The 23013-nt window shown below is 36.7% G+C and overlaps 1 protein-coding gene across 3 annotated transcripts in view; it reads right to left on the bottom strand.

Moving 5' to 3' along the window:
- Nucleotides 1-23013, bottom strand: part of VCAM1 (vascular cell adhesion molecule 1) — a 42410-nt gene that overhangs the window by 8723 nt on the left and 10674 nt on the right. For 2 of the 3 annotated variants that reach the window (XM_068952267.1, XM_068952268.1), the window contains exons 2-4: nucleotides 15616-15728; nucleotides 9078-9213; nucleotides 3618-3883 (exon numbers count right to left, since the gene is read on the bottom strand). The gene's annotated coding sequence lies outside the window, so the exon portion shown is untranslated. Of the gene's footprint in view, nucleotides 1-3617; nucleotides 3884-9077; nucleotides 13362-15615; nucleotides 15729-23013 lie in introns of those variants that run through there. The other variant, XM_068952269.1, reaches the window with a different exon arrangement.

Below are 23013 nucleotides of genomic sequence, written 5' to 3'. Positions count from 1 at the left end.
AATATAATTAAAGTAGAGAGATGAAAATACAACTCTAGGATTATTTTCAGTGTTTGGTTTCCAGTGGATACACAAATGCAGTTTGGAACAAAGATAACTACTACTGGTACTACTAGGTACTTGCTGATAAAGAGACAATGTTAGGAAAAAAGCAATATATTACCAGTGTTTAATTTTAAATTGGGAAACGCTATGAGAGCAAGAAATAGATAAAGGTTTACAAATCTCAATTGCTTAGTTGCTCAATTGCTAATTGCAACTGGTCAAATATGAATTGCTAAATAAAAGCAGCAAGAAATTCAAAACAAAAGACGTTTTAAAAATGTCTCTACCAGACCATTTGGAATGTAATAATTTAACTGGTCTGTAAATCATGCTTGTCATTGTCTTGTGCATTTTATAAAGAGCACAGATCCAACTACCTGTTAACTGAGTAATAACTTGGAAAAATAAATGCTAAAAATAAAAACAGATCTATGAATGCTGAACAAATTTCACTGCTGAAAAGCTGGCACTACATCAACCTAATACTTTTTGAGCCAAATAGATTTTATGGTTAAGACACTAATGCTGGCTCCAATATATCATATTCAGGTGAGAGTACTACCAAAGGATGTAAGACTCCTGCTGGCTTGCAGTCTTCATCTTCTCTTTCTTTTCAATTAAATCCAGAAAACCAAAATCTACAGAAGTAAACAGCATTTACAGAAGGTCATCTGACTCCACAGAAAAGTGTTTTTCTGAAGTAAAGCGCACTCTCTTAGTTAAGTTGTGAATAAATACTTTTTTAATCACAAAGAGAATCAAACAACAGATGAAACTCCTCTGTTTTGACTGCTTAAATACTCATATTTCAAGCTGGGGGAGAAAGGCATAATTTCTCTATTTCTGGGAAGTCAGTTTCTAGATATAAGAAAGGAAACATGGAAGGCAATATCCGCATGCTGGAAATCCTATAATTAAATCTTTCATTAGAAACATGGAATAGAACCTAGATCCTAGTAAATTAAACTGGACAGCTGCCATTAACTTTGCTGGAGTTGGATCCTAACCAGAGGGATTATTATGCTGAGTGATCAGACAAGTTTAACTCAAACAGTAACCCTTAAACTAAAAGAATTAGGTGCTGGGGATGTAAATACATGTTTTCCAATACATTTAAGAATCAAAGGATACTTCTTTAAGACTTTGGTGGACAAACCGAGCTAAAACAATTGCAAGTCTCAGGAGATGTTCACAAATACTGAACACGTCATTTTTTGGCGTGGCATCAGAAAACAGATTTCTTTCAGGAAAACAAAACTTACTTTAGACTTTTCCGGAATGTAAGAAGAAAAGAAAACTATTTCAGAACTGTGCTAAGCGTTGCCTTTAATTCATACTCTACAGCCCTGCTAAATAGCTATATGATGAAATTCAAGATTTCCTCTAGACAAAAGAGATCACAAGTTCTTGATACCCTTATGATTTGAAGAAAATGTGCATTATGCAATGTATTAGCTATCTAAATATGCAGTAAGAGGGTTAGAAATGTCAGTGTGCTGCATTGTCTCGTGGAGGCTATGAGGGGAAAGCAGAAAGGCTAAACTTCATGCAGAGTTTGGTCCCTTAAAACCTCCACAACATTTTTCACAATTTAGGGGACAGGACCTACTGAGAGGAGGGCTAATCCTTCTCTTCTTTCGGCAGAGGAACTTTAAAAAATGTTAGAAGTAAATTGGCCTAATTTGACCTACTGCTTTCTGTGCCACCAATAAAACACTTAACAGCACTTCACACCAATACCTGTATCTAGAGCCTCCACTTGGGATTTCTGCTAAAAAATACAGTGCTGGAATAATTACTCCTATATAGGACCCCAACCCAGAAACATACTTAACCATACATATTACCGAGCATCTTTGTGTCCCATCAGCTTGAGACGGCAGAACCTTTCAGTGGAAGGAATGGCATTCAGATGAGAAATAAGATACAGCTAGGTTTCACTCAACAATTCTTTGACCTCAGACCACAGAGCTATTTCAGCAAGTTCAAACTTAAGTCTCCCATCCTAACTGCAGCCCTCACCCATCTCATGAAAGATCTCTTTCTTGGGATGCGCACTGAAAGCAGCTGGAATGAAGAGCTTTCACCCTACAGAAGTGTCTGATATATCTACAGTATGATCTTGCCTAAAAAACATGAGCAAGAGAAGCATCCTGTAGCTCAAATGAGAACTATTTTTGCAGGGAAAACATATTTGCGTCAATAAAGAAAGAACAGGCACTACATCCTAGGCAAAAACTTCAACGTAGTCACATCTTGACCAAGTAACTGAAAAAATACTGAAAAGTCCCAAAACTTATGAATATTGCTGCCTATAAGGCCTACGCTGCAGATATTTCACATGCCAGCCTCAGCTTTTCCGTTCTTCTGGGCAACCTCAGTAACTCGCTATATGAGTTATATACTGTCTTTCCTTCCTCAATGCCTACTGGCTTTTCTTGGTTCCCAGTGCTTCCCTGAACCTTTGCTTTCCCTAACTCCCACCACCTTCTTTCTCCTCACCTGACAATAGTACAACCTCTGTATAGCCACTAAGAGGAGGAGGAGAGCATCACTGAATCCCTATAATTTTCACCCCTGGATGGGAGGGATGAGATCTACATATAAATCTATTTAAAGGATTGTGTCTGTTTCAGAAATTTTAACTTTGTTCCTCATTACAAAAAGAACACCAACGCACTACCATGTAACCCACTTCACACTTTACAATTGTACTCCACATCTAACTTGTCATCTGTTGAAAAAAAGAAAAAAAAACTTCAAGAAGTTTTATCTACTTTTCCTTTTCTGGAATTTCTGAAATACTTTACACAAAAATGAATGTATCTCTTTATTATCTTTCTCGGGCACCAGTGCATCAGCTATTACACTTCCTGTTTGGTTAGTTTAACTGCATAGTCTCTAAAAACCACAAAAGAGGCCAGGTAAAACAATACAGAAGTATGGTAACTTGCATAGACTACAAAACAGTTTACTTCTTATTTTCTTCTATTCTGAGGCACTGTCTATTTCACTTAACTGAAGGAACAAAAAGTTTCTCTATCAAACAAATAGGAGCCACTAGAGAAAAAAGTCCCTACTTTTTATCTTAGTCTGTTGTTGCTGGCAAAAAACAAGCTGTGGAAATTCCAAGTCTTATTTCTGAAAAAGAAAGTATGATTTTAATGCTGCTGGATCCAAAAGTGAAACTCACTTGTCCTTTAAACTCACATACTTCTTAGAGTGTGAAGTACTGCACTGGAAGTCAAACTTTATCCGTTTGAGTAGCTAAGCTTCCACTGTCTTCATGGTGATATATATATAAAAATCTCCTTTTGAAATCTCCTTTTCTCAGTGAGAATTCTGAAATGAGGGCACAGATCTCCTCACAAGAATTCATTTTGAGCCAAATAAATTGAGACATACCAAAGTCATTTCTTACCGGAATTTTTTAGACAAAACCCATTGGTGAGAGTAGAAAAATAACGTGGGATTTGGGTCAAAGCGCAGATCACTGGCTAGGACCTGGGATATGGCAAGATAAAGTAAACTGAAAACATGTAAAAAGGAATATGAACAAATTACTTATTTACCTGCTCCACAGGGCAACAATGTTCCATGTGAAATCCCAATACCAGTAAATTTTCTTATGTACCTCACGGAGGCCAGTATTTCACATCATCAGAGGTGAAGTCAATCAAGGAGAGGGTGGAGGAGAACTTTTTGATGAAATGGTGTAATTGCTCACCAGCAGCTGCTTTCCAAGGAACCTGCAGATTCTTGACTTGGAAAACAGACTAATCACGTCCCTCATTTCTCACTGTCTTCCTGCTCTTCAGTTTTAAGTATATGCATATCTCTAGAGACCCAGAAATAAAAAGGGGAATGATGAGAACAAGTCCCACAACAAACCATGCCAGCTGGATCACAAGGCAAATATCAAACAACAGAAACAAATGCAGAACGCTGACACTCTTTGATATGCTACTGATAATTGTAGAGCTGCTAACTATCCTGTAACTTGTGTATCACAGACTATGTTCTTCATTCTCTTATAATGATTCTTTTTCTGGAGAACTATGTTTTGCTTTATGGATGTTATTTTTGCTGCACTGAGTCGTATAAATGTGGGACCTTTATAGTCCCACAGTAGACTGGCTCACCAACAGGCAGAAATATTATGTGGATATCCAAGGAGAAATACATGACTTAACAGTGCATGGCTCAAGAATCATCATTTTAAAATCTTCCTTATGAGAGAGGATTATGGGGATTGCTCAATTTTTTATTTTTAATGACACATATGGGAATCTTTTCTCATCTAAATATTGTCACTTTTTCTCTCCGCAAATCAACTGCCAATTGTAAAGGAAATGACACTCCAAACAGAAATAAGAATGAACCAACTAATTTTTATTTCTGTCAAGTCAAAATGTCAAATACCCATGAGAAAGCATTTGCCAGTTCCCAGATGCATTTGTGTACGCGTATATGTACATATATTAATACATAGAGAAACATTTTAAGTCAGATAAACCAGTCTGTTAAACCAAGAACTTTTTGCTTTTGAATGTGCTCTACCTTAAGTCAACAAAATACTGTTTTGTTACCCAGACTACTATTTTTTTATTATTTCTTTCTCTTCCTCCTGGGCCCCCCAAGGTAAGTATCATCTTAGCTAGTTGCTTTGTTAACCCTTCCGCGGAAGGAATATGCTAATGTAGGAGTAACTAATAGCTCAGTGATAAGAACCACCGGCAGCTGAGGTTTTTTTAGACAAGCAAGGGTAAAAAAGATGCGAGTTGCTGGGATTTATTTCCCCTTTCAAGAGAATTACTTGGCCAGGCATCAAAGCCTAAATCCTTGTTGAGACAGACAATTGAGCCAGAATGACTTTCATAGTTGTGTCACCTGCTATCATAGACCATGTTACTCTGTAGCGATAAGAAAGGCAACTTGAGAAATGCAACACATGTTTGAAATTGCTGGCAGGCAGGATAAAGCTTTGTGCTGAATTAACTCAAGAAATGTCCGACTTTCACCATTCCCATGCTTCTTGGCCAAGGGTCCTTTCTGAAATTTCCCAGATTTATATATAAATACCAATTCATGAGGAACAGACAGTTTAATGACCCTTTTAGTTGGATAAATTTTGCGGTTTTTTAACTTCATTTCTTGCTATAATTAGCTCTGTAGCATAATAAGGAAGAGCTATCAGTACCTTTCTTCCAATAGCTGAGCTCCAGATAAATGCTCTACCTATATGGTTTTCTGGTTAGGGTTCCCTCTCCCTGCTGAATGAAACCACTATTCACTGGGTCACAGAGTGCAGTGCAGACCAGTGCTAGGGCATTGAGTTGGAAGCTGAGACACATGGATATCCTAACAAGAAACACTTCTGTGCAGCTCTGTTTCTTAAAGATAAGACACCTAAACATGACACAGACAGTGCTGAATCCCTTTGTGGATGAAGGACCAAATCCAGCTAAGTTCTGGTAGGCTCATGAAATTGAGATTAGTCTTACCTCTGTAATATCTTTCTGTATGCAGGTTATCAAGTAGTACAGTGACTTGGAATCTGCAGGGCACAGGAATTCCAAGGCAGTGTTCAAGGGTGAATTCATTAAGATTTTGTCCATATTATATTGCACTCAGTTTCCTAGATTACTTAAATTAATACAACACAATTATCTCATACTGAAAAGAAATAGTCTAGTAATTCTATATCACTGAGGTCAGGTATTTGATATAAAACTATCAGCCTTTAGCTGATTTGTTGTTTAAGACTATATGTAATTATGCTCTTTCACCTACTATGATACCAACATGCAGCTGATGACTTTGTTTGTTTGCACACTGCTCAGGTGTCTTGTCCTATGACTGTATTTTATTATGTGGCATGAAAGTATGTTTATTCTACCTGCAAAATCAGCATAGGGCTCCTGCTGTAACTTCTCGGTTCAGAACACTTGTTTTTACATAGCAAATATATTCTATTAATAATTTAGGGTCTCAGACAAAAAAAAATGTTTCCCTTTATGCTGGAAATTGGAACTCATAAGACTACTTCAGCTAGTGCTTCCCCCTGAAATAGTTATGTATTTTAAAATAAACTACTTGTTTTTCAATCTTGTGATATGTTTCTGTTTATTCCTGTAACCATTCTGTACCATATACTCCAGCTGAAAATGTGTCCTCCTTTATGTTACATGTGAAACACATCTTGTTTAATTAATCTAAATTATTTACTAGCACCTACTATATCATCATAATTAATATTTTAATATGAGTGCCAACAATGCTTTCTAAGTCATCAGAAGGTGTGGACAAGACTTTTGAAAAATATCATTAATTTAGATTAGAGCTGCAGATTATTATAAAGATGATTGAATTATTAACTGTGCATAATAGTCATTGCAAAGCTAGCAACACTTTTGTCAACTGTCTTATAAACTTACCTTGCTATTTGATTTTCTTATTCTTCATTATTAAATTAAATGTATTAATGAATGATTTTTGCACTAAGGTGTCTGACTATTTTCATCAGGATTTGCATTGTACAATCAGTCATTTAAGGTTCACTTTATGCTTCTGATCCTTTCTTAGATGACAAAAATTCACACAACCAAGCTCAGCACTTTGACTGACACAAGTTATCTATTGGATATGATTGGGAATAGCACTGTTCTGGCACATACCTTTAAAGCAAACCACTGTGAATAACTGGAAATCCTGGCAAGATTGAATTGGAAGAAATAGGCCATAAAAACAAGCAAGAAGTCATCTGAAATTTCTTGGTAATCTCTTAATAGTTGTTATATCAGTTGTAACAATTTCATAGTTGCTATTTAAGGTCACTGAAGGTGAAACTATGGAAGCTTGACTTGACATGTGATAGAGAACTTTCAGTTTTATCTTGGCTTGAATTGCCCACTGTCTCTCAAAAGAAAAACGTCTAGATTATTCAGAGAGCTCTGTCAAGTACATGGCATTTCAAGAGCCTGGAATGAAAGACAGCATAGCCTGTACTGTCACATCTGGGTTTACAACACATACAAGCGTTCAGTAGAAGTGTTTAATGCCTTTGTTTGAGCTTCCCACATGAACATGGAATAAGTGTCCAAAACCTCTAGGCAGCTTTAAAAATCTTATACTTAATGAGAAAAGAAATCGACCACTCTTGCCAATGGGGAATAATGCCTCACACAGAGATAAACTACAGTTGCTCTTCTCTGAGAAATGTAATACTTGGTGTAAGCATGAATGCCAGACTGTCACTAACTTCTTAGCAAAATTTCTAGGAATTTCTAGGATCCACACAGTGGGAAGCTATTTGAAAGAGTAGTAAAACAAATTCTTATAAATACCATGAGATCGTCCTACTCTACAAAATAACATCTTTTCTGACAAATACCAGCTTTCAGCTCAGGAAAGCTCATTTACAAATGAGCTGCTTCACAAAACAATAAATAATGTAAATGGATAAAAGAACAAAAAAGGAGAAAAAATGGATAATAGGAAATGAATGCTCAGAAACAGGCTGTTGCTGAAACGGTATTAAATAATCTTAATTCTTCAGCATCTCATACAGTTTAGGAAAAGTGTTTTGTCTTCGAAAGTAGTTTAAATCAAAGGACAAATGCTGCTACCATATTCATTTCAAAAAGCAGAATACATTATGGAGAATACTCTTTTCATAGGTCATGTAATGTGTTTTAGGTTGGAGTTTACACTCTTTCATCTACTTTTATCTTCTTAGATGAAAAGGAACCTTTTCTATCTATGAATTCAGCTGCTACTGCTTCTCTTTTCTTTTATCCCTCATATTCAGAACCATCTGTTGTGATCTTCTCATGGTGATTACTATACTGGAAGAAACACAACCTTACCCCAAAACTTTCGAAATAAAGATCTACTATGTAAGAGAAAGAGGTTTTTTTTTTTTTTTTAGTTAATTGGATATTCCTCTATATCTTTTAATAATTGTGAAAAGGGGGTCAGAGGACAGCTTGTACTCAAGATCTGACTACTTCTGAGAGAGGGCAAGAGAGAGAAAGGATAAGCGCAAGATTTGTAAGATGGTATTATCCAGTTTGACACACCATTGATATTTTGTTTCATCAGACTTAGATTTTTATGCGAATATACAAACACTTGCACTGGATCAGTCTCAGAATTTTATTTAGCCAGAATCCCATCTCTGACAGCGGCCAAAAGCAAACGCTAAGAGAAAAACTTAAGAACAGGGGAAGCATAAGAGATACAACTGATGACACAAAGACTCAGAGAGATGGTTTCTATGCCTTTAGTATGTGCTTTTAAGAGCACAATTCAATATAAGGAAAATCCTATGAGGAAATGGAAAGAAATTTGAGAAAATGACTGAAAGATTTAGAAATTCAAGTGTATTGTCATATATTCCTAAAAAATTGTAGCTTTTGAAAATCTTATCTTAAAACAGTTTATAAAAATAGAAATTAATAACAGTAATTAACACCTGTTTATTTAGAACTCAGGATTCACCTGTTAGGTTCTCCTGCTGTAAAATCAATTCAGCTGCTTTCCACAACTCCTCTCTGCACTACTCCTGCAAAATCCTTTTTTCTTCCACGTAGATGCAAAACAATCTCAGTCATTCCTGAATCTAGGATGCCACTGAACTACATCAGATGACCTCTTCTGAGCATTTCAATTTTGCTTCTGTGTCACAGCTTCACCATCGGCTGACTTTTTGCGCTATGTCCTGTTACAAAGCTGCCTGTTGGCTTTCATCTCTGAAGATAAGTTTTCCCCAAACTAAGCGTGTCACCTTCTTGCCTGAATCTTCACTCAGGCCTAATCTAAAACCCAATGAACTCAAAGAGAGAATCTCTTAGAGATACCACCAGATTTTGCATTGTCCCATATATCTGTGTTATGACTTATCAGTTGAAACCATTGATTTACTACCTTTGGAAACCGGACAGACTGAAAAATTAATAGCAACTTTATTCCTAAGGATCTGTTTAACTGAAGCCACCAGGAACAAGATTTTAAACTACTTTATAGGGTACCTGCCAGTACGATTGGCTACTCAGCCCTGGATCAAGCATGAAGCGTGGCTGCTGTTCAGGAGGCTGTTTGCAGATGTTATTGCAAGACAATAAACGTCTTTATCTTGTAATAGTGAAAGCTGGCTCTGCAAGACAACTTAGAAATGCATGTTAAAACGGATTTCAAAATACAAGGAGGTTTCAAAGGGAACACATAGCACAGTAAATCTCTAAGGCATATAGTCAAACACACTTTTTCATGATGTGTCTCTTCTCATTCTGTTCTTGGGGGAAAATGGCATTTATTGTTTCAGTAGGATCTATTATCCCTTTTTAAACATTCCTCAATTTTAGCAGAAAAATCTCCACCTTCTCCAAACATATTATATGGGAAAGCCTTTCTACGGTTTCAGTCCTTTTCAAAATCCCACTGTCAAACACAGGATAAAGAAAGAAACAGGATATCCAAGTAAAATATACAAAAATAGGAAGAAGTTTGTTTACGAAACACCAACCAGAGTCCTGACTTATACAATATTCTCGTTGTTTTTTTCCTTTGCCATAAGTTTTCTGCCCTGTCTGTTTTGTTTTTCTGGTTGATTTACTCATCAGCTTTTTCTATCACTATGGCAAAGGCAAATATCCTTTGGAAGGAAGAGCATCTTCCCTCCTCCACACTTCCTCTGGGGCAGAGAATAAAGGACATCAATTCATTGTCTTGACAAAGTTGGCCACCTGGACAGAGAGACCCATAGCTCTCGGGCCAGAAGTGCAAGACTATAGTACGTTTTGGCAAAATTTGCCTGAGGAAAAGATCATTTGCTACATCAGCAGCATTTACCACTGATCCACTGTCTAGCTTCTAGCACTATTCAACAGCGGGTGCTTCAGCAGAAGATGAAGACTGCACATAACAGGCCAAGTTTATCATGCAGGACTTCAAATAATTTCCTTATTTGCACAGAATTTTATGTACCCTCACTTGAGATATGACTTCCTTTTTTAGCTTAGTTTATTTTACTGCAAATATTATTACTTTAGCAGGGAAAAGAAAGGGCAAAACCCAAGCAGAATAAAAAATACATCTAAAGAGTGGTGAATACTGGTGAACCTAAGTTTGTATACAAACTCCACTATTTTATCTCTGGAAGCAGCAAGGAACTTCCTGAAAGTTTCCCAGCTAAAAAGTATCCTATAATCAGACAATATCATTACCTGAAATCAAAATCTATTTAATTCAAGGAAATCTGAAACCTTTGACTGGAAATGAGAGGAAAGTTCACTTATCAAAGCATAGCACATACAACTCTTCTGATAAGAAAAGTAACTTTCCACATTTCATTTGTGCTGTGTTGGAATTGCCTGGGCTTAGGTTGAGTTCAGTATTTGACCTTTAATCAAAATAACTTACAGAAAGAAGGAACGAAAAATATAAAAATAGAACCTAAGGTTCATGCTGGTGTAGAACTTAAAATAATTACTATGCAAAAACTAATCATTTTTTATTATATTATATAAATACGTTCAATGTAGCTGCACGATTTAGATCAGTGTTACCAAACCTGAATAACTAAAGTGCCTTTTGCCATCAAATGGAGGAATAAAATGACAACAAATTAAGAGAAAAAAAGAGTACTAACTATTTACAGTTAGAATGTAAATTAAACACATAAAAATTAGGGTAAGGCATGGAAAAACATCAGAAAAGACAACAGCAGTTTAGTCATCTATGCCCTGAAACACAGAATTAACTGAAAATGTCTATGGAAATGACTGTCTTGTTGTTTTGATTTTACATTTCCATTTAGAGTTCCATATTGGCCAATTTAAAATACCCACTCTAAAGAACCCTGCAAGAAATCACAGAGCTTGAAAAACATAGCTTTCATATAACCAGCACATGTGCTTTTTCACTTAGTAGCATTTTTGTCATTACATCTTATGGGTTCAACTCAGTTGCTTACACCGGTGTGTTTTGTGCCATTTGAAATACCTCCAGCTACGGAAAGCACCCACAGGGGCTGGGCAGATAAGACCCAGGACCTACAGAGCACCTATGCTCTTCTGAAGCAGCAGCTGAAGGCCAGGAGGGATAGCCCAGATGCCTACCTGGCACTAGGTGCCTATGTTTAAAGCAGGGATTCAAACCTTACCAGTGGCTTTCTGCTCCAGATCCACACACCTAAGTTTGGGTGTCTAGCATGTAGGTTTCTATATGAGCTAGGTGTCTAGGTGCTTTGTTTAGTCAATGGGTTTGGAGGGTCTTGGAGACTCAGTGGAGTCTGGAGGGCTTCCTCTCATCCTAAAGCAGATATCTACATCTAGTTAGACAAACTGATCTCTTAGATGAGGGTGGTGTACGATTGCCTTAACATAGGCTTACCTGCTATGGAGTATCGAGCTTGGCCTTCAGATGCTAGTCCAGAAGGGCAGAGGTCTCCTGTAAATCTTGTGTAGTAGCTATGAGTCCTGTGTGAATGTTTTGGATACCCTAGGCCACCTCCAACAGCACTAGACACCTATATTTAAATAGCTAATTCTTACCCCATTAACTAGATCTCCACTGATTACAGTGAGCACTAAGACACCTAGCTCACATGTGAGCGCCTACATGTAGACACATGCACTGCAGCTCTACGTGACCTACATACTAAATGACATGCAAAAGAGAAAAGAATATACATCTGTATCTCCATATATTATCATTTCTTTCAGAATAAGCTTTTTCTTAGCGATTTATGTACGTATTGCAAATTTCTACTGAAATTGCTGCCTGCAAGCTATTTTTTGGTAAAGCAATATAAAATATTTATAATTTGTCTCCTAGTGCCGCAGAGTGCTATACCTGTATTCATGTTTTCAGCACTAAGAAACTACACAGCAAAAAGAGAAACTTAACTCATTTCATCAATGAACATATCAGGCCAATCCTTCTTACGATTAGAAATCTATAGACTAAGTAAGCTCAAATTTTTTGGAATTTAATCCCATTTATAAACATTTTTCTCACTTTGCTGGAGAATGTCATTATTGCTCAGTTTTATGTAAGTGCACAAGTGGAGGCCATGGACTCCTGTTTCTGATGGATACTATTTGACTTTTTCTAAAAAGCTCAGTGGCAATCTGTGCCACTATTCAAGCTGGGATGGAAAATAGTCATTGTGAACGAACTACACAGGAAAGTTACATACCAAGCTGAAATATCAAAGGGAGAGAAAAAAATACAACATTCCAAGTGCATCCTTCTAGACAATTAAAATACCGAACCAATGTATCTCTAGAGAATCACGTCAGTCTTCAGAAGCACCTTATTCGCTACCAGGCACATGGATTCAATACACAAGGAAATAGGTAACTCAATTTTAACTTTAGTTTTCTTTAAAAATAGTTGGAAAACAAATTGTTACAAAAATAACAATTCAACCATATCTGGTTTTGATTTTGACATAATCCTCATGTGTGCTCACTGCAGGACACCTCACTCTCTGAAGCAGGTACATAATTGCCCTCAATATCTTGACTGATCTTCTGTTTTATTCTGTGTAATACATTCTGTTCCTTGCCATGTTATTATAGCTTGTGTGAGTCGAGATGCTACTCATATTTTTATAAATGTCCATCCAGTATTGTTATGTAATAAAAGATTAGTTATTAATATAATATTAATAACAACATCAACAGTAATAACAATAATAACACTGAAGATATTTCTCATTTGGAAAAAAATCAAGGTAAATGAGAACACTGCTCTGTTTTATGTATTTGCATCTCTGCACAAAGAAATATGTGGCCAGAGTGATCTGGTCACACAAGCATTCATAAAATCTTCTTCATGGGAGTCCTGTAAATCTTGCCACTAATCAGCTGTGGCAAGTTCTTTAATAACTTCAGAAAGTTATTGGTAAGGATTAGTACTAGATTTGAATTTTGATTCTTTTGGACTAATTTAAAGAGGATAAAGCCTCATCTTCATTTGGAAGGTCTTCAAAATTACAAATGACTGCCAAGACAAACAGCCTTTGCTGGGAAAAATAACGTTAAAACAATGCAATAGGTCACTGAAAGTTTCCTTATAACATTTTTCATACAGGGACCTTTTGGAGAGCAGGGCGATGTAGGGACCTACACTGGATTCATTTGAATCAATAAAAAAAGACAGGTTTTTCTCAAAGGCAGAATATTGCTAGGACAGTTGTAAATTAACTACTACTATGTAGCATGGGGCTGCTACATTTCTCTTCTCTTAATTCACAAGAAATGTTACTCTAGCCAAACCTACAGTATTTCTTTAATCAAATGAAAATCTTCCAGACCTATTGCAATGGGAGTAACAGGTAGTGCTGAAGGACTTTTTCTCTACTATGGAGGGCAGCATGTGGGGCACTTCTGCATACCTGCACTATGACTTGTGTCATGGCCCCGGATAACGTGTGTAGAATTCAGGAGGAGCTATTCCATACGAAACACAAAAAGGAAAACAGGTTTTGATAAAATAAATAGCACATAGGAACATGTATGACACATTTTAACAAAATGCATGGTTAAATTTATGTATGTTGCAAGATCACAGAGCTTCCAGCATCAGTCATGCCATGCCATGCCTGCTATGTGGAATGGAGCAGTTTCTAAGTATTTTTTAATTAGGATAAAAGACTATGTTACGTTTAGGGACAAGTCAACTTGCTGTATGGCTACTTTTGGAATCGGGCTGTTTTTTATTAGTTTGCTATCATTGGGAATGGATACCCACAAAACAATCATACACCTAGTTCCCAGAAGCAGAGTTAATTCAGTCTCGGATTTCAGGGCAGCTTTTAGGATGAAAGAGTTCTTGATTTCCTTTCTCAAACCAGTCTTGCCCTGGATTAGCTGTACTGAGAACTGACTCTGATGGGAGCGTGCTGAACTTCCTCCATCTGCTACAGCAATTTACTTTGTTCTTCAAATATTATTTTCTAAATGTAATGTCCAAGCTTTTGTTTCATTTTGGTGTGAAGTAGTCTACTGAGAGATGGTACGAGGCAGTTAGGTGATGACATCAGCAGAAGCTTAAAAGTAGTTAAAACACCACCAGTGTTTTAGCAACTTCCATATAAAACAGATTGGAAATAGCAAAGTCCCTAGTGGATTGCACAGTATATATGTTGCTCTTAAAATATAATTTTTAACATCCTGCACCCCAAAATACATAATTGTTCACACTTCTTATTTTTATATGGTCCTTAAAAGATCCTATTTGAACACTTCAAATTTTGTTTGCAAACTCTTAACCTGATTTCTTTGTTTGTTTTGACCAAAACAGCTCAGCTATTTCCTCATGGAGACGTTATTCCCTTGTAAATATTGTGCATGAACAGGTCATACATAGGCCATACCTTCAGAGCAAAAGATTCCCATGTTTCAGTTCTTGCTTGCATGTACTCAGGATAGGACTAAATGCAATACATCATAGCTCAAGCAGCAGCGCCGCATCTGGTGGAGCTGTGAGTTTAAGGCATTCCCATACTCTGTGTCAATACGACACAGCATCATGGAATTTCTGCAATCCTGAAAATTACCTTTAAAGATATTACATTTAAAAAAATGTTATTGTTTGCAAATCCATATGCTCTACAATGGGAAAGAAGAGAATTAAAGTTTACTTATGTGCTCATATACTTTTATTCCCAAGAAACCTTTGTTTACTCTACAAGGCAGATTGACTGTGGGAATGAACGAGAGCTGGATGACAAGGGAGGCTCTTGGTACCTGTGCCTTATTCAAGCACAACTCAGGTGCTCAAATTAGGCATTTTTGCCTATTTGTCAGGGGAGCTGGGATGCTCCAGAGAAGTGTGTGCGTGTATGTGTGTGTGGTGGTGGGAAGCAATGAATAAGCCAGTGGCAGTATCTTCCATTTTTGTTAACTAACATCATATATGTGGGTGTAGGTCCAAAAAAAACATGTTCGAATGAGTAAGTCTAGTGCCTTCTGAATGTGCTGCAAGGGAAGGGAAAGCTTTTAAATCTTGATATTAACTGGAATCACAATAACATGCTTCCAATCATGAGGAAATGCTTTGAGATTACAAAGGAAAAAGAAAAGGCATCATAACCGGACAACTGAAAAAACAGCTTTAGGCTACACCCAGCTTCTAGACACTCTTTTTACATGGAAAGTAACACCCATTTGTCCCATTTCCCACAAACATATCTACTTCTATAAAGAAAGAACACGAAACAAGACCCGGATCCTCATAACAATTTCTCCTGCCAGAAATTCACTTTTTTTTCCTGTGCTCAGTATGGCTAAATTCCAGGAAACTCACAGGAAGTAATACCCCGGAACAGATACTGAGCTTTTAGAATCTGCAGAACAGGAGACATGCAGAACAGGACACATCCTTTCACTTACACCAGGAAAGTACTGAAAACACTTGGCTTCCTTTTTAGAAAGGGACCTGCTTAACAACTTGCGGTGTTACAGTTTATCTTATTAAACATAATAACAAATCTGAGATCAGTGAAGCTTGGATGAGGAGCAACTCACAAATAGTGGAATACAGCTCTTCAGCACTTACCCAGAACCAGGAAGTCAGACACCAGGCAACCAGCAGTGTGTACCTGGAGCCTCTTCACACCACAGATTCTAGCTGCCTCTTACAAGATTGTCTTAAAGTTGACCATGAAGAATCTGTTCAGAGAATTTATCAATGAAAGAACAACATTTGTATTCCAGAAAAAAAGATCTCATGTAGAATTTAGATTCAGCAGTGATTCCTAATGTTAGGGTCAGTTCTGGGGAATTTAATACGATATTACACTTACAGTAGGGAGTTACAATGGAAAAAAAACCTGGCAGATTGTTTAGTAACATCTAATCTTATATTGCTTGTAACCTTAAAAAGATTATTTACAACAAATATACACAAATATACAATCCTGAGGTCTGAAAAGCTTCCGAAAGTTACCATTATCATCTTCATTTTCAAATGCGGGTGGGGCCCACCGAAGGAAGCCTTTGCTCAGGTTGAAGTCCTACACTTAAATTAGCAAAGGTATAAGTCATTCCCAGTCAGATGTTCCATTCACAGCATCCTATATTACACCAAGGCAAAAATAGCTGTCTGCCTTTTAACACATTCACAACTGACATCATTTGGTGCTCTTACTAAAACATTATCTGCATAATAATGTATTTTGTCAACAGCATACAGAAGCCTCACGTAATCTTTTCTAAACTCCTTTTTTTTCTTAGGTGCTCTAACTACATCCAGGGTAACTAAAACAGCCCACAACAATACTTTTACTAACAACTTGCTGATAGATTGGTGTATGTTAATAGGGCTCCTTCCCCTAATGATGTAATTATGTGAATTGCTACCTAGTTTTTCTTACTTAGAGACAGCTGCAGGGCACGCTCTGATAGTAATTTCCTCTTTCTTGTTTTGCTTTTGGATGGTTAGAAGTGATGCAAACTCCTTCCAAGTACGCCAATAGCCTCATACAGTGGGGAATAAGAAGTCATGGCATAAATATCTAAGGAGCACAAACATGTAAAGAAACCAATAATCTTATGAAAAGGAAGCTACAAAGAGAAAACGGCCCTTGGAAAGAAAGCTGCCCTTCTGCCAAGTACTTCTGCAATAACGTGATGGCAAATGCCCCAAGTTAATTTGGAGAGTACAATATCGGGGAATTCCCACCATGTAAAGCATTGAAACAGCTTAAACACTACTGTTTGAGAAGTGACTGGAAGATTTACTTCTCATAATTATAGTTCTCTATGTATATAAAATTGTTCTCAGATCCAAAGGAACGTAAAATATTTCCTTCACTATCACGTGCCTATACTTCCTTCTTGATTATCACATGCCTGAGCAGCTTCTGGTTCCTTGCAACTGTTCAGCACTTTTGTCAAAGCAAGTAGCAATAACCTAAAATGATGATGACAACCTGCTGACAGAGGTAAACTCTGTCATTCTATTCTCACAAATCTGTACAATACCAAACCATGGCTATTCTGTTTAGATGGAACATTTGCAAGTACCAGCATTTGAATTCACATCAGGTATTTGAAACTTCTGAACGTTTCTGGCAGAAGCGTCTCTCTAAGTATCTGAGCTCTCCGCTTTAAATTTCCTTTCAGTGATCAAAAAATTAAGAGTTATTTTAAACTTCTTCTTGCTAGTAATTAATTTCTCATCTCATTTTCATAGTCCTTCACTTTGACTATTTTTCCCCTTAATTATCAAAACATCTGCAACTTTATACGCTAGCTTCAACACATCCAACTTCCCTTACATATTCTTCTCTCTTCTCAGTTCTGCAGAAGTTAACTTTAGAGACCCATTGCTCTTTTATTCAACGATTGTTTTCTACAGTGACAGTTCTCACATTTTCTACCACCATAACACACTGTTCTTGTGTCTTGTGCGAATCCTCTCAGGATCACTGGTCAAACTCTCTTGTTTCTTTTCCAATATGGTTTACCAAAAGTCAGTTTCTAATATTTTGAATTACAACTAATCTCTTATTCAGCATGCTGAACATCTCTCTTACCCCTGTGTAAACATTTCCTCACTTTTATCTCAAAAGAGTTAACAAGACCATTCAGCTGACTACTTTTTCACAAGCTGTTAATGGTTCAAGCTACCATTAAAGGTAGCCTGCGATTGCTGATAGCTTACACTATTAAAAATCTGCAAGATGCATTATTGTATAGTATTTGCAGATGTTTAACCTTTTAACATTTCTTATACCTTTCAGCATTAGCTGAATTCTCAAAATCCTCACTTCCAAATCCTTCCTATATCTAGCCCCATATTACTCACTAGCATTGAGTAAACATGCTATTGTTCTTTTCTTGCCTAGTTCCTGATCTCACATTCAAGCTAGTTCTCTAGTACAAAAATAGTAGGATTAAATTAACTAAGATTTCCTACTATTCTTTTTTTTTTTTTAGTTATCTTATTGGAAATGCCCCACCTACACAGACAGAAACCTGAAAAAACATTTCGATGAGATAGTGAAACTAAAAACTTCTAAGAGTAAAACAAAAAAGAAAGAACAAAGAAAAAATAGATAAAAATTCTTCTTATCGGTGAAATAAAATACAAGAGGGTTTTTTTATTAATTTTTTTTAACATTTTCAGAGTAAGCAGTATAGGCTCTCAACACATTGTGGACTCAAAACTGAAAAAAATAGTATTTAGATGTGACACTTTAGGTAAGTATTTCTGGTTATTGATTCTTCAAAATACTGAAATATGTGCATAACAGTAGCAATGGGATTAGTTCCAGCTAATTATATAATTAAAGTTTCATATATGCTTCAGAGCTCTGCTAAAAGAGCCCTTACTAGCATAAAATGTGAGTGCACATGAAGGTGTAAAAATGCTGGAGGCTCCCCATAGTTGTTAAAGCATTAAACAATGAACTGTGGCACATAGGCTTTTTGTAAAAGAATTTTAACATACTTATAGCAACCATATCTTAGTAATTCTGAACATACGTTTTGAACACACGCACTAAGACGACAGCTGTTCATGTGGGTTTGAAAGCCGTGGAAATATCCTAGTAAGAGAGGAAAAGGAAATCCTGCCCCTGCAATTACTACTTTATAAATTAAACTATATAAAAATTAGTATCAGTCATGGACACTGAAGAGCTGAATGTTTAGGAGTATGGAGACACCTTCCTGCATTTCTGATATTTTGTGGAGTTCTACAGGGGACTGTATTGTTCCAATAATCTCCTGCTCATAACTATTAATACTTTCCTGGGGAAAAACCTAACCTCTCAGATGATGGCCCCGTCTTTATTTTTTGTTGGAATCACTCTTGTATTTACCCTGATACAACAAATAGGTGACAATATAACAGAAAGAAAATACAACAGAAAGAAATTTGCTTCCTCCAAATCCCACAGAGAGTAGAGCTGTGACAGGGAGCTAAGGCTCTTTACTACTTGAGCTTGTTCCACTGTTTTGGATGTTCTGTCTTTCTTCCTCAGACCTCATCTGTGCTGGAGCACAGCCGCTTTTAGATATTCCTGCTTGTAACAGAAACAGTGTAGCTTAAATCGCCGTAACTGCTCAAGGCTTAGACAGAAAAAAGGGAAAGAATAGAAGCAAATGGCAGCAGACCCCAGAAGTGAGAAGCAAGGGGGAAGGTGCATCCTTGCACCACATGTTGGGCCTTGAAGGAAGGCTGCTGCTCATGGGAACGGCTGTGGCTGCAGTCAATTTCATCACTGCAAAGGAAAGACGCTTGGGCAGACAGACTGGAGTCGCTTGCACGTAAGCCAACAAAATTAAGTTTAAACAGGAGACGAAAAGAAAGATGTGTGGCTTTTCACAAACCATCTCTTTATCTGCAAATACAGTGGCAGGCTTGAAGTCTGCATTTAAAATGGGGGAAGCAGAATTCCACAGCTAGCTTGGAAGACGTCGTAGCTGAGCTACTGCAACTGATTCCGGTTATCTCTGGAAATAGTGGGGCAGAGATGGCAATTTGTCATGTAATTTGCAATACAATAGAATAAACAATGCAGTGAATATTCAGAGGATTAAAATAAGAAATCTTAATTCATTTGGCACCTTCCAAGAACGTTCAACTAATGAATTCACCAGAAAAACTTTTTGAGCAAAAGAGTAATTTTAAAGTGACTATTGCAATATATATGCATTTATAATAATTTTCTGAAATTCAAATTTGTTCTTCTTGAAATCAGTAAAGAGCAGAATACTACGTCACTGCAGAGTCTCTTCAAAGATCCTTATGTTATAGTGTCATATTTCTAATACGTTCATAATGTCAGATACTTGCACAGGGCTGCTCAGAAATTAATTCCAAAATTTTTGAAATAAATAACTGTTCATTAATTCACAGCAATTAACACCTTTAAGAAATGTCAGTACTTTCATGTACTCTCTCAGTCTTATGCAAAACTGACAAAGTCTTCAAAAGATTTTCACAGATCATCTGGACCTGCTGTGAACAGTCACCAACCAAATTTAATTATCCTATTGCTTTCTGTATTTTACAAATATGTTGCAGTTTTCCCCTTAAAAAATACTGTTTTCATGAAATGTCTTGCAGATAAATTCATCTGTGCAGATAATGAGACTCTATGAAGTGAAATGAGCAGTTCCAGTGCATGGTAAGCAACTTCTACAAAATTTGAAATGAATTTTTACAACAATTATTTTTAAACGTTCTGCCAGGTTTAAAGAGTATTGAACTTACCAGCTCCTGCTTTATTCAGTTCACCTATAACACTAAACCCAAAAAATAAGCATGCTGGATTTCTTGCTGAGTGTGCTCATTTTAGGACAGTTACTGCAATCCAAAATTAGTACCTTATTTAGCATCAGCACTTTCTTGAAAACAAATACAAAGTTGATGGTTATTTTTAAGAATTAGCTGCATCACACATTTAAAACATACAAATAATACCAGCAAACATGAACGTGATGTACCTTATACAGAGCGTATTTCAGGAAACAGAAATCAGATGCAACAAGCAAATCTTCCTATCACCAATAGCTAGAAATTGGGCCTGCTATTGTTTATTTAAAACTTAGGGAAAAGTCTGCTTCCTGTCACTATATGTGTATTTTGCTCCATATACAACACAACCCTTGACTTACAAGAGACATTAGAGAACTTTTTGGCTCTCATTCAGTTAAGCCATTATAGACTGAATCTGTAGAAGGTTCAGCCAACATCCAAACTACTTTAAATGGATTTGATACATCATCAGAAAAAAGAAAATTGGAGTTTCCTTGAATTCTAGGGGGGAAGAGTGCTTGAATGACAAAAAAAGAACAGAACAGAACAGAAACACTGCTAGGTCAGATAGTACTCTGTGGACAGTCCTTGCTGCTGAGGCAGCACAAAATAAAACTTACAGTTATGTAAGTACTGTATCAGCACTATCACACTTCTTAGTGTTTTTGAAGGCTGGATCCTGCAGTCAATTCTCAGGAGCTCAACGAGAAACTGCACAGTACAGTCCCCATAAAGGAAATAATTGTGTAGGTTTCCCATGGGGTTAAAATGAAATATAAAGTTAAATACTGGTGTTTAATAGAGCGTCAGAGATCCATGGTTAACGAAGCATGAGGCTCAAGATCTCTCGTGTGTTACCCTAAGTTGGAGGAACGATACAACTCACTGGCTGATGCTTGGTTTTCTGTGTAGTCCATGGTAGGTGTGTATTCAATGCACATGCGCAGGGCAGATCAGCAAGTAGGTGGTGTTTCTAGAAGACGTTAATGGGAACTACAGTTTTTCACATGCTGTAGACAGGAGGAAAAGATTTTGTAATTTGTCGTAATTTATTCTGAATTTTCTTCCCAACTCCCTTTAGTTAGCAATTTTGGTAATGATTCGGACTCTGACGTTTTTCACCTCTTAGAAAGCATTATTTTTCCCATTTAGACCTGAAATATGTCATCCGAACGCACGGATAATAAGCACAGCAAGCTGAAAAGGATGCCCGAATCATCAAATCCACAGTAAAGCAGGAGCTGATAAATTCAGTGCATCTTAAAATGGGAGGGAGATCTCAAAAAAAATTACTGTGAAATTATTTTTACTATTTTTCTTTTTAACGAAGAATCATGTTAAAAGTAATTGACTTTTTGCTCTGTACTATGCCCAGGGAAAGCTCTCCCAGCACATGGTTGTTCCAATAGCTGGTTCTTCATATTGCCAGTCCTGCAGTGAATACCATAGACCTGCTTCTCTAGTGACTTGGTATGCATCTGTGGTCTTTTCCTTCCACTATGCCTTCTGATTACAGTGATTCCCTCTCTTCTCTCCTCTCTTTCAGAACTTTTAATAATCTTCCCAGTTCCTTGCCAGCATTTCACTCTTGGCTAGGTCTAATGTCATCTTCACTTTCAAAGAGGCAATTTGTTCTCCTGTTCCTTATGACCCCATTTTCTCCTCTTCCTACTCAGCTCTGTTTCTCTTCCAGCGGCTTGTCCCTTAACATTGTCGTTGTAGTACTGCAGGTCTAATTTCCCAAGTGAGTAGGCATTACAATTCCATAATTATTTTAAGCTTTTCATTTCATCTTGCTAGTTCTTCTTTGTAGGTTGCCCTGAAGTTCCTCAAAGACCTCACCAGCAGTGACTAATTTCCAAGCTTTTTTAGCATTTCCAAGTTTGTTATATCATTGTCTATACCTTTCACTGGGACATTAATGAAATATTGAATCCTGAAGGACCAGCACAATATGAAATGGCTGCCTTCTACCACGATAAAATACTACAAAATCAATCATTTATTACATCTCTTTTCTGACACTCAGTTTGTATAACAATACCTTAGCTCCAAATGAACAACTACTGAACTACTTTAAAAAGAAGAACTTTCTTTGGAAAAGGACCTTAGTTCAAACATAGCATGTCATAATGCAGGCCTCTTCATTGCACAAGCAAAATATACTCATGAAGAAGCCTAGAGGCCGGCCTCACTACAGAGACAAAGTTGTCTGCCTACCAGGAATTTATTTTCTTTCAAACGTTGAGACCCTCTTTAAATTCAGTATTAAGAAAGACCTCTCCAGATTTGCAAAGCTTAGGGATATTTTTGTTTGTTCTTCTTCTTTAATAACTCTGACATTCTTATAAAGAATTCTTAACCTTATATTACCTAGTTGTACCCTTAATACTAACTGTAGGTCAGGTAAAGGCTTTACTTGGCCTTAGAATTTTAGTGAAAATTATATTAATATATTTTTGTCTGATTTTTATTTTGAATAAAAATACAATAGATGAATTGTACATATTAGTTAAGTTAAAAACTAGTGTAACTTAGTAAAAAAACATTTTGTTCTAAAAATAGAGATTAGGAAAATCAGCACATGAAAGTTAAAATATATCTATATATAAAGATGATTTAATGAGTGTCTTACAGTAAAAATCCCAGATATTTAATGGTGTAAAATCTATACTCTAGCAAAGA

Source organism: Struthio camelus, chromosome 8 (assembly GCF_040807025.1).
Source record: "Struthio camelus isolate bStrCam1 chromosome 8, bStrCam1.hap1, whole genome shotgun sequence".
Classification (NCBI taxonomy): Eukaryota; Metazoa; Chordata; class Aves; order Struthioniformes; family Struthionidae; genus Struthio; species Struthio camelus.
This window is presented reverse-complemented; position numbering and strand designations above follow the sequence as displayed.